General features: G+C 50.8%; 1 long non-coding RNA gene across 2 annotated transcripts; it reads right to left on the bottom strand.

The window, feature by feature from the left end:
- Window positions 1-640: 640 nt before the first annotated feature.
- On the bottom strand, window positions 641-3,937 carry LOC133067427 (uncharacterized). Of its 2 annotated transcripts, none has more exons than XR_009695240.1 (3): window positions 3,689-3,937; window positions 2,825-2,974; window positions 641-960 (listed from the first exon to the last, which is right to left on the bottom strand). It is a non-coding gene; the product is annotated as an uncharacterized LOC133067427 (long non-coding RNA). The 2 variants fall into 2 exon arrangements; XR_009695239.1 differs by lacking the exon at window positions 3,689-3,937 and adding an exon at window positions 3,212-3,359.
- Window positions 3,938-9,597: the final 5,660 nt, after the last annotated feature.

Genomic DNA, 9,597 nt, shown 5'->3' on the forward strand with positions numbered 1-9,597 from the left:
AGTGTGGGATCAGAGCATGAATCTTAAACTAAGAAGTCTTTATTCCCTCATCTATAAATTGAGGATACTGATCACTATTTGGGGCTTCCCTGATGGCTCAGACGGTAAAGAATCTGCCTGCAAAGCAGGAGAACCGGGTTCGATCCCTGGGTCGGCAAGATCCCCTGGAGAAGGGAATGGCTACCCACTCCAGTATTTTTGCCAGGAAAATCCCACGGAAAGAGGAGCCTGGAGGGCTCATAAAGAGTCATAAAGAGTCAGACGTGACTGAGCGACTAACACACGTTCCACACATATCACTATTTTCCTCATCATCTGTTGAGAGGATGAATCTAGTCACACCTGGGTGGGTTCTTGGCCATGTGTGGTAGCACCTAACAATGGGTTTTGGCCACTTCCCTGTGCAGCGCTTTGCTCAGAGCCAGCCGGGTGGCTGGACCCTGGGGCCTGCGGAAGGGCAATGCAATGCTACCGGGAGACCTCGCCCCCACCCACCTCCTCCAGCCGTGGGAACACAGCAGCTTTCAGGGGGAGGTGTGCGGTTTCACTTTCACAGTTTTCAAACAAGAAGACAAAAAGAGGAAAAACAAAACCACCTGGGAAAGTGGCAGGGGCCCACTTTGTCTGCAGCCTGACGGGTTTTGCGCGGCAGGCACAGCTGGCCTCAAGTATTTATTTATTTTTTAAGTCACTGACTCATAAGTCAGTCGGTTGGCTTGGTGGTAAGACGCAACCCGCTATCAAGGAAATAGCTGATGAACGACATGGCGTGGACACCGTGCCAACACACCGCTCCCGACTTCTGCAAATCCCTTGTTTTCGGGCCAGCACGGGCCAACTGGAGCTGCGGTTCCTCGCACTGCGCTCCAGGAGCCGCCGCCAAGCGCATCTGAAATCCTCAACAGTTGTCTCATGATTGCTGCTCACCGCCAATGCATGTTTGCTGTAATTACACCGTGTCTAAAGGAGAAGCACAAAAGACTTGTTGATTTTGGATGGGGGCTGACCTGGGCTCCTGGCAGAGTGCGGGCCGCCCCGGTGAGGACGTGACCAGCTGGGGCAAGTGCTGAACCAGGGCCATCGCAGCCCGGCCGCCTCGGCCTCGCCCTGCCACTGCCAGCTGACTCGAGTCGGCTTTCTTTGGAGAATCACCCGAGGGGAACAAAACGAGGAACTGGAGTTCCTATAAAAAGCAGCTCACTCCTTCCTCCAGCCAAGTCCCCACATGATAATCATCTCTGAAGTGGGCCACCCCTCCCTCCCAAGCTGCTAACCACGCTCATTGTCTGTCTCTTGTCTCCGCGAGGAAACAGCTTGGCTTCCGAGAGAGGCCTGTCCACCCTGGCCGGGGAGCGGCGGCCGTCCCATCTGAGCCCGGCGGCTTCCTGCTTCCCCCACCCAGGCTGCGCTGGGCCGTCGAGAGGTCGGCCAAAATGTGCTGGAAAGGAGCGCGAGCTGGCTTGGAACTGGGGACCCTGGCGGCAGTTCAGAGGCCGCCGCTCATGTGCGTGGTGACATGGACAAACTGCTTACCCTTGTGGGGCCTCACTTTCTCCATCTGTTATTTTGGGAGGTGGGGGATGGGCTCCAAGGTGGCTTCCAAACTCCGTTTAAATGTCTTCCCAGGGAAATGTTAGGTGGAACCTTGCTGCAGAAAGCAGAACTGCTGGATGGAGGTGGAGATTGCATCCCACAACTCCATCCACCTAACATCTCTAGCCCAACCCCTCCCAGGCATCCCTTGGGGACCATGGAGGAACCTCTGGGTACCCTGGAACACAGTTTGAAAAGAGTGGGCTCTGCTCTCAAAGGTCTGTGCCAGCCTTTGGGTTAGAAGAATCTATGCCTGTTGAGGTGAAGTCCTAGGGGTTGCCTTTGGCTTTGTCAGTGAACCTGATTCCATCCTGGGATGGGGAGGGGGGATCATTTCAGCAGGAAGACGGCAACCCGTGGTAACAACAACAACAACAAGAACAAGAACAATTTTGCTCCCGCTGAAGTTTCTTGAGCGACTGGCAGGCCGCCACGAATGTACTTAGGCGGAAAATCACCAGAAAAAAATGATATAATCTGACAGATTTTTCACAGGCTTAAATATTCATGAATTAAAGGAATTGGCAGAATTTTCTACATTATTAGCTTTCATCATGGCTGCAGGAGCAGTTGGTATACTGGCTGCTCTTCAAGATCCATTAATCTCGTCCATCATAAGAGCAGCCATTTTAAAATTAGCTATTTTTACTGAGTGATGGTGTGCGGGGGAGATGGGAAAGTGGAAATGCTATTCCAGTTTAAAGGTCCTCCTGCTCCTCACTTTGAAATCAGCAGGGGAAGCCAAACAGCGTCTCTACAGGAAGGGGGTCAGTGTGACCCCAGGGCTGTGAAAATGGAAGCGCAGGGTGGGATGCAGGGCCCCTCTAGTTCCTTGACTAAGCGCAGCAAGCCTTCTGTCGGCTGAACCCAAACTCCGGGCCAGGGACTGGGCAGGGAGTTTAAGACACCTCTCTGGGACGCCGAAACCGAGAGACCCAAATAGGAATTTCTGGGTGAAGATGACATTTCGATAACAGTCTTGCTACCAGATAGCACTTGGGGTGTGGGACTGTAGAATGGCCAAGTAATAATAGTCATCATTTATGGAATGTGTACTCTAAGCTGGATACTGGGTACTGGAAGGTAGCTATCTACTGGAAGGTACCAGAAGGTACCTACCTTCCAAGTTTTTTGATGCTGGAGTGAGATGGTGCGTGGTTATTTTATATATATGTATATAATATATATATAATAGTTGGGGAAATGAATCAAGAGAGGTCAAGTCAGTTACCTGAGGTCTCATAGCCAGTGAAAGGCAGTGTCATGATTCAAAGCCAAGCCTGTATGTCTCCAAAGGTAGAGTGTTGTAACTGCTGGCCTATGGCACTGTGGAGGATCATTCTTTCAAACACATCCAGAATCTGCTAGAAGGAAGCTGCCTCTTTCAAAGCATAGAGCAAAGTTTTGGATCAGATCATTCCTACAGAAACTTGAAATTAACAGGTTAATTTCTTCCTCCCCTCCCTCCCTTCCTCCTTCCATCCTTCCTTCTCTCCTCCCTTCCTTCCCTCTATCCTTTCCCCTCCTGTTTTAAAATGTAGGTTTTATTATTATTCAGGTATGGTAAAGCCAGCAGATCAGAAGATGACTGCTGCTGAAAAGGTAGTTTATTACTCACAGTTCCCCAGAGGAGGGCAGGCCATGCCACAAGGGGCTATGTGGGGAAGTACCAGGGTAGATCAGGAGGCAGGAGGCAGGGGAAAATGTGGGCGAGAGTCTTTACTGCGGTTTCCAAGGGAAGGAAGAGATGAGGCAAGCTAAGCAGGTTTAGGATTTGCTAGTTAGAATGATTTCAGCAGTGCTCTGGGGTGCAGGGACTGACCCTAATAACCCAGTACCTGGCCCCTGGGGTGAGGAGGGAAAGTAGGTAGTGACCTAAAGACTGAAAGCCTGATAAAAGAGGTAGTTGGGGGGCCGGGTAAGGGGATGGGTGGAATGAGGACTAGTTGGTTTGCATATGAAGGGTGTGTTTACCATCTCAGAGTTTACTAGCCTTGGGAGCTGCAGACCTCTTCAGGGTCAGCAAAGCCCCAGATGTCAAAGCATCAGAAAGTCGGGGGGTGGGGGGAGGGAAAGACATGATTAATATACTCACTCTCACTTATCCATCCATCCGACTATCCAGTCATCCATGTGTTTATTGAGTTTCTGCTATGCGGGGTGCTGACTTAGGCACCTCTGTAGGCCTTGCTCCGATTCTTCAGTACGCGGCTGAGATCTGCATGCTCAGGAGAGTCTGTTCCTTGCCTACTAGCCTCATCTCAGAGGCAGAGACTCCGGGAACTGGACCAGGATTTCCTCCGTTCACTTTCTGTATGCAGGTCTGCCTTGTTGCACATGAGCCAGGGCTCAAGGAATTGCAAAGAGGTACTCTGTTTAGGTGCTATCCAAAATATTTAACAATGCAGTGGCAGAGGAGCTAAGCAGATGCACATCCAGATGGATGCCTTTGGTTGAACATCACCTGCCTGGGTGAGACCAGACCCTGCTGTGCTGCTGGGGGTAGGGGCGGGGGTGGGGGACGGGAGGGGGAGTGGGAGGAGGGTGGGGACTGAGGCAGAGTCTGTGCTCCCTGTCTGCCTACATGGAACCGGCAATTGCTCTGGGTCTCAGAATATTTCTTTGTTGCTGAGGAGTGAAAACTGCAGACAGATTGAGTGGGGGAGCTGGTATTTGGGTAGCAGTTCTCACGTTTATCATCAACAATAATGATGATTAGTCATCATAATAATTAATAATTATTTACACTTGTATGGTGCTTATTTGTGGAGTATTTACTCCATGCCAAGTGCTTTTAAAACAGCTTATAATTGTAGCCAAAATTTACCAAGCTCTGCTGGAGGCCACTCACTTCTGTGCTTAGAACTGTCTGGACATCACCATGGTTAATCCACACATCATCCACACATTCTTCCCTTTTACAGGTGAGGAAAGAGGCTAAGTCTCAGAGAGGTTAAGTAACCTATCCAGGGCCACCCAGTGAGTTAAGTGGAAGAGGTGGGTCTCAATATTCAGTCTATCTGACCTCCTCTCAGGTCTTTCCTGTGCCCAGCCTAACCCTTGGCCCTGTGCATTCTTGTTCCTCGGGGATCAAAGAGAAGGGTCAGGGCCTGGGGTGGTAGGCACAGGTGTTCGGGCTCTGGGGGGCTCCATGACCTGCTCCTGGGTCCTGGCTAAGGAGTCTTTCACTCCTTCTTTTACCTTTCTATTCTCAATTGCCCATCTTAGATTTATTCTCCCACTTACTTATCCATTCCTCATTCATGACTAAGCCTGTTCTCCACTCCCTCTTCCACGATTCTGCCCAACTGTGCTCTGCACCTCTGAAGCCACCCACTCCAGATTTCTGGGGACACAGGAAAAATCGTTAACAATCATGTATGAGTCCTGGGGCTTTCGACTCATCATCAGAGGTTCAGTGACTGCTGCTGCCAGAGAGGGACCCTTTCCAGGAGGAAAGTAAAGGCAGGTCCAGGGGTGACTTTCTTCTGTAAGAACATTGTTTCTGCTCCCCAATACTGCTGGTCCTCACAACAGTTCTGTGACATGAATAGGAAGGAGGGTGGTACTGCTGGCCCTGGGGGGGAGTTACAGATCTCTGCTCAGTTTCCTCATCTGCAAAACGGGGATAACAACACCAACCTAATGTTTTGAACTTGAGCTCAGTCGCTTCAGTTATGTCTGATGCTGTACGACCCCATGAACCCTATGAATGGGTTGCCATGCCCTCCTCCAGGGGATGTTCCTGTCCCAGGGATCAAACCCACATCTCCTACACCTCCTGCATTGCTGGAGAGCCGCTGGAGAAGCCCCAGTGGTTTTCAGTCAGGGTTAAACAGGTCAGTGTATTTCCCAGACCACATCAAGCACTATATAAACAGTGACTATGATTGTCGTATTGGTTACCATTGTTGTCATTGCTTTCCATCCTAGCTACGTGACTTTGGGTTTACCTTTCTGAGTCCATTTCCTCCTTTTTAAAACAGGGATATAAAAATTGCCACTTGGGTTCTTGGGAGGTGTTTCACATAAAGCACCTTGCACAGTGGGGTTCCCAGGTAACGCTAGTGGTAAAGAACCTGCCTGCCAATGCAGGAGACATAAGAGAGACCTGGGTTTGATCCTTGGGTTGGGAAGATCCCCTGGAGGAGGGCATGGCAACCCACTCCAGTGTTCTTGCCTGGAAAACCCCATGGACAGAGAAGTCTGGTGGGCTACAGTCCATAGGGCTGCACAGAGTTAGACACAACTGAAGCGACTTTGCACTCATGCACACGTTGCACTGTGCCCACCTCTCGGTAGGTGCAAAGTTAATCACCATTCTCTTTCCCCCTCTCCTCTTCCCCCATTCACATGTATCACCAGCCCCAAGGCCCAGGGAGGTGATTTCTGTGGCTGTCACAGCAAGCCGGTGATCAGGCTAGAAATAAAGCCTCAGACTAGACTGGGTTGGCAGAAAATGCCTATCTCTGTTGCTCGGTCTACATTTGGACTGCATTCGGCTAAATCTGTTTGTCCCCAGTGGTCTTGGCTCTCTCAATCCCCCCTCAATCCGTGTATACCTACCAATTACTTGGCGGAGAAGAGTCCAGCATAGTTCTGAAACAGGGACATTCGGAGCTTCATGGGTTTCTTCCGGCTGGATTATGGTGCAGGCATTAAAATCTTTAGCAAGCGACAAAAGAAAGGCAGTGCGGAAATGATAACTATTCTTTCTGAGCTCCATTAATTCCCGTCTTTAGGCGGGATTGCACCAGGAGGCTGACTCATCCCAGGTGGTGAGGCTTCTGTGGGGGCTCATCTCCCACCACTGTGTCTGCCTCCCTGTAGAGCCCACCACCCTTTTTCTCCTTCGTGGGGTCCAGATTGTCATTGCAGAAGGGGACAGATGCAGAGCTCTCCAGAGCTAAAGCTCCCCAACCTCTGCCATCGCTTAGCCATATGGCGGAACATAGCAGCACCGTGGGTGGTGGGTCCCCAGGCCACCCTTCTGCCCAGGGAACCTCGAAGAGCTCAAGCGTCTTTGCACATGAGGCCTGTAGGTGGCAGCAGCTCCCGGACCCAAGAAGATAATCTGTGTTGGGGAGAGGGGTTGAGCCTGGAAGCAGGCTTGACTTGGAAGCACCTGGGGATTACAGGTGGAGCCCGGAATCAGTCTGGAAGGCTAATCAAGACAGCATATCAACACTAGGAAGGGCAAGACTAGGAGGAAAGTTGTGAAAGGGTGGCTGTAAACCCGGACTGCCTAGTTTAAATACTTGCTCTGTTGCTTTCTAGCTATGTGACCAAGAGCAAGTTGCTTCCCCTGCTCCCCTGTGCCTCAGTTGCTCCATCTGTAAAATGGGAATCATGGAGTAAGCAACTCAAAGGATTGTTTGAAGGCTAGATTAGAAATTACTTGTCAAGGTAACTATTCAATAAAGACTAAATCTATGCTGAAAGTCCCTCTCATCAAACAATGAGTATGCTGTAGAAAAATACTGTGGCTGCATTGTCTTCTCCGAGCTTGGGTCACCACGCAGTCTGATCAGTGGGAACCATGGGTCCAGAACCCAGGTCACAGGCTGGGTAAGGGAACAGGACCTGAGCGAGCTGACCTCTGCACATGGCCTAGCAGTTCCTTCCCAGCCCTGCCGGGCTTAATCCTCAGATACTGAAGTCCTGGGCCTGCAGTGCTGGCTCCTGACGAGGTGGGGGAGGGTGGGGACAGGGAGAAAGGAAGCAGAGGACAGGCTGCTTTCCACACAGTTAGCTCCTGACAGCACCTTTTCATTAAACCATCTCTTTTGAAAGGCTTCTGTCCCCAGCATAATTGAGGCTTTGGTTCCCTTCACTGCTGTCTGCTTGTTTTCCAAAGAACTGCCTTGGTGCCCCTTGGAGCTTCTGACAGATTTTCAGAGCAACAATTAGGGAATCCAAAGAGTGCGTGTGATGTAGCCTCTGCTCAGATGCATGGTGTGCCTCAGGCCTTGGGACAGGTCGGGCTGGATGGGATCACAGACCTGCCTGCTTAGACCGTAGGGCTCGGTCTTAGGGATCCCAGGAAGTGAGGAGGCTCTTTTCTGAGGGGTCCCCAGCTCCCATCCTGTTTTTTCCATTCTTTCGTCTTTCCTTCCTGCCAGTATTCTACTGGCTTTGAACTTAAAGGCCCTAGAAATACATTCATTAGATAGATAGCACTTCTTATCAAGAAGGCTTTGGGCTCTGTCTGTAAAACAGCCCCGAAGTCCAACAACACAGGAACAGAGGCTTTGGCTGGCCCGTGAGGGTTTCAAAGGCTGCAGATCTGACTTCTAGTCAGTGATTGAATCCCCTTTGCAACCTCCTCTCCAAGTGGTGCTGCCCTCTCTAACGGCGAGTGATGCAGAACTCAGGACCTTCAGAAGCAGCCAGTGATTATCTGTCGAGGTAGCTCGGATTGGTTGGTTGGCTCTAGGGACATGGGGACGAGGCCAGAAGCTGCACCTGTCCAGGGATATTTTTTAAAAATATTTATTTATTTACTGGCTGCATCAGGTCTTAATTGTGGCAAGCAGGATCTTTGTTCCGGCGCGCAGACTCTAGTTGAGGTGCACATGCTCAGAAGTTGTGGCGCTCAGGCTTAGTTGCCTTGCAGCGTGTGGGATCTTAGTTTCCTGACCAGGGATCGAACCCCCATCCCCTGCACTGCATGGCAGATTCTTAACCACTGGACAGCCAAGGAAGTCCCCAGGGATATTGAAGTAGCACTATTATTCTCCATCAGGGGTGGGCCAGCAGGCAGTGCTGGGGAGAGGGGTGGGGTTGCTGTAAATATGAAAAGCTCAGTTCTGCCCTCCAGGAAGCCGAGCAGCTCAGTAGAAACCTGTCTTGGGTCCAGCTCTTTGAGGGAACGGGACAGTTTGGGCATAGCATTTGGGGTGCAGGGGGTCATGAACTCTGTATGAGAAAGGGCACTCACACTGCATCCCACCCCATAATCTAACCTCAATCCTTACAACCGCCCTGGGAGTTGGGTCTCATCACCTGCATTTCACGGCTGGAAAAAAGGGTGCCCAGGGAGGCTGTGTACCTTCCCTGGTTTCCAGAGGCCTGGCCCACTTTGTGGCTGTGTGTGGGCTGGCTGAGGCAGGGTGCTCCACCCCTGGGGGCTTTTGCCGCTTTCCTCTTGGGCTGCTGCGCCGGGCTTCGGTAACTCCGTTCGTGTGTGGGGACTGCTTGCGTGTCTGTCTGGTATTGGGCAACAGGACTTCCTGTTTATCTGTCACCAGGGGCTCTTTCACCACCATTAAGCCTGCCCTCCTGGAGGCCGAGCGTTCTCAATTCTTTCTGCATAATCATTCTCTGGTTTCTTCAGGGATGAGCAGACTCCTGTCACCCAGAGCCATTTCCCCACCTGGGTTCCCTTCAGGGCCTGAGGGGGCCAAGAAGCCCTGAGCCCCTCCCGGGGGACCTCACCCCATGACCTTGTGAGGTTGACTCACTCCCTTCCTGAGGCCAGCCACAGCCCCAGCTGCTGCCTTTGCAGCAGTTATCTTGCCCAAGGGTGCTCAGGTTTCTCTTTCTATCTCAATCCTCTTGTGGACTCAGAATCTTCAAATGGGGGGTAGTGGCCTCAGATAGACCCAGAGGTGAACGCCAGCATCTGTCCTTCTTTAGTTGTGTGATCTTGGGCAGGTCACTGCTCCTCTCTGGGCCTCAATTTCTTCAACAGGAAAACAAGAATAAAGACTAAAAAAATCAGAATTAGTTAACACTATGATTTTACTGTCTCTGTATCAGGTATTACATATTTTTTCTCTGAAAAAACAATCTTTGTTTGTCCTTAGGTTTTGGAGAATATGCTGGCTATATTTTCTAGGTCTGTATTTTTTCCTTTAGCACTTTAAAAAAATTGGAATATAATTGCTTTACAATGTTGTGTGAGTTTCTGCTGTGGAACAACATGAATCAACCGTTTGGATATATATATCCCCACCCTCTTGACCCTTCCTCCTACACCCCCCCCACCCCCTCTTCTACCCA

This window comes from Dama dama, chromosome 12, assembly GCF_033118175.1.
Source record: "Dama dama isolate Ldn47 chromosome 12, ASM3311817v1, whole genome shotgun sequence".
NCBI classification, from domain to species: Eukaryota; Metazoa; Chordata; class Mammalia; order Artiodactyla; family Cervidae; genus Dama; species Dama dama.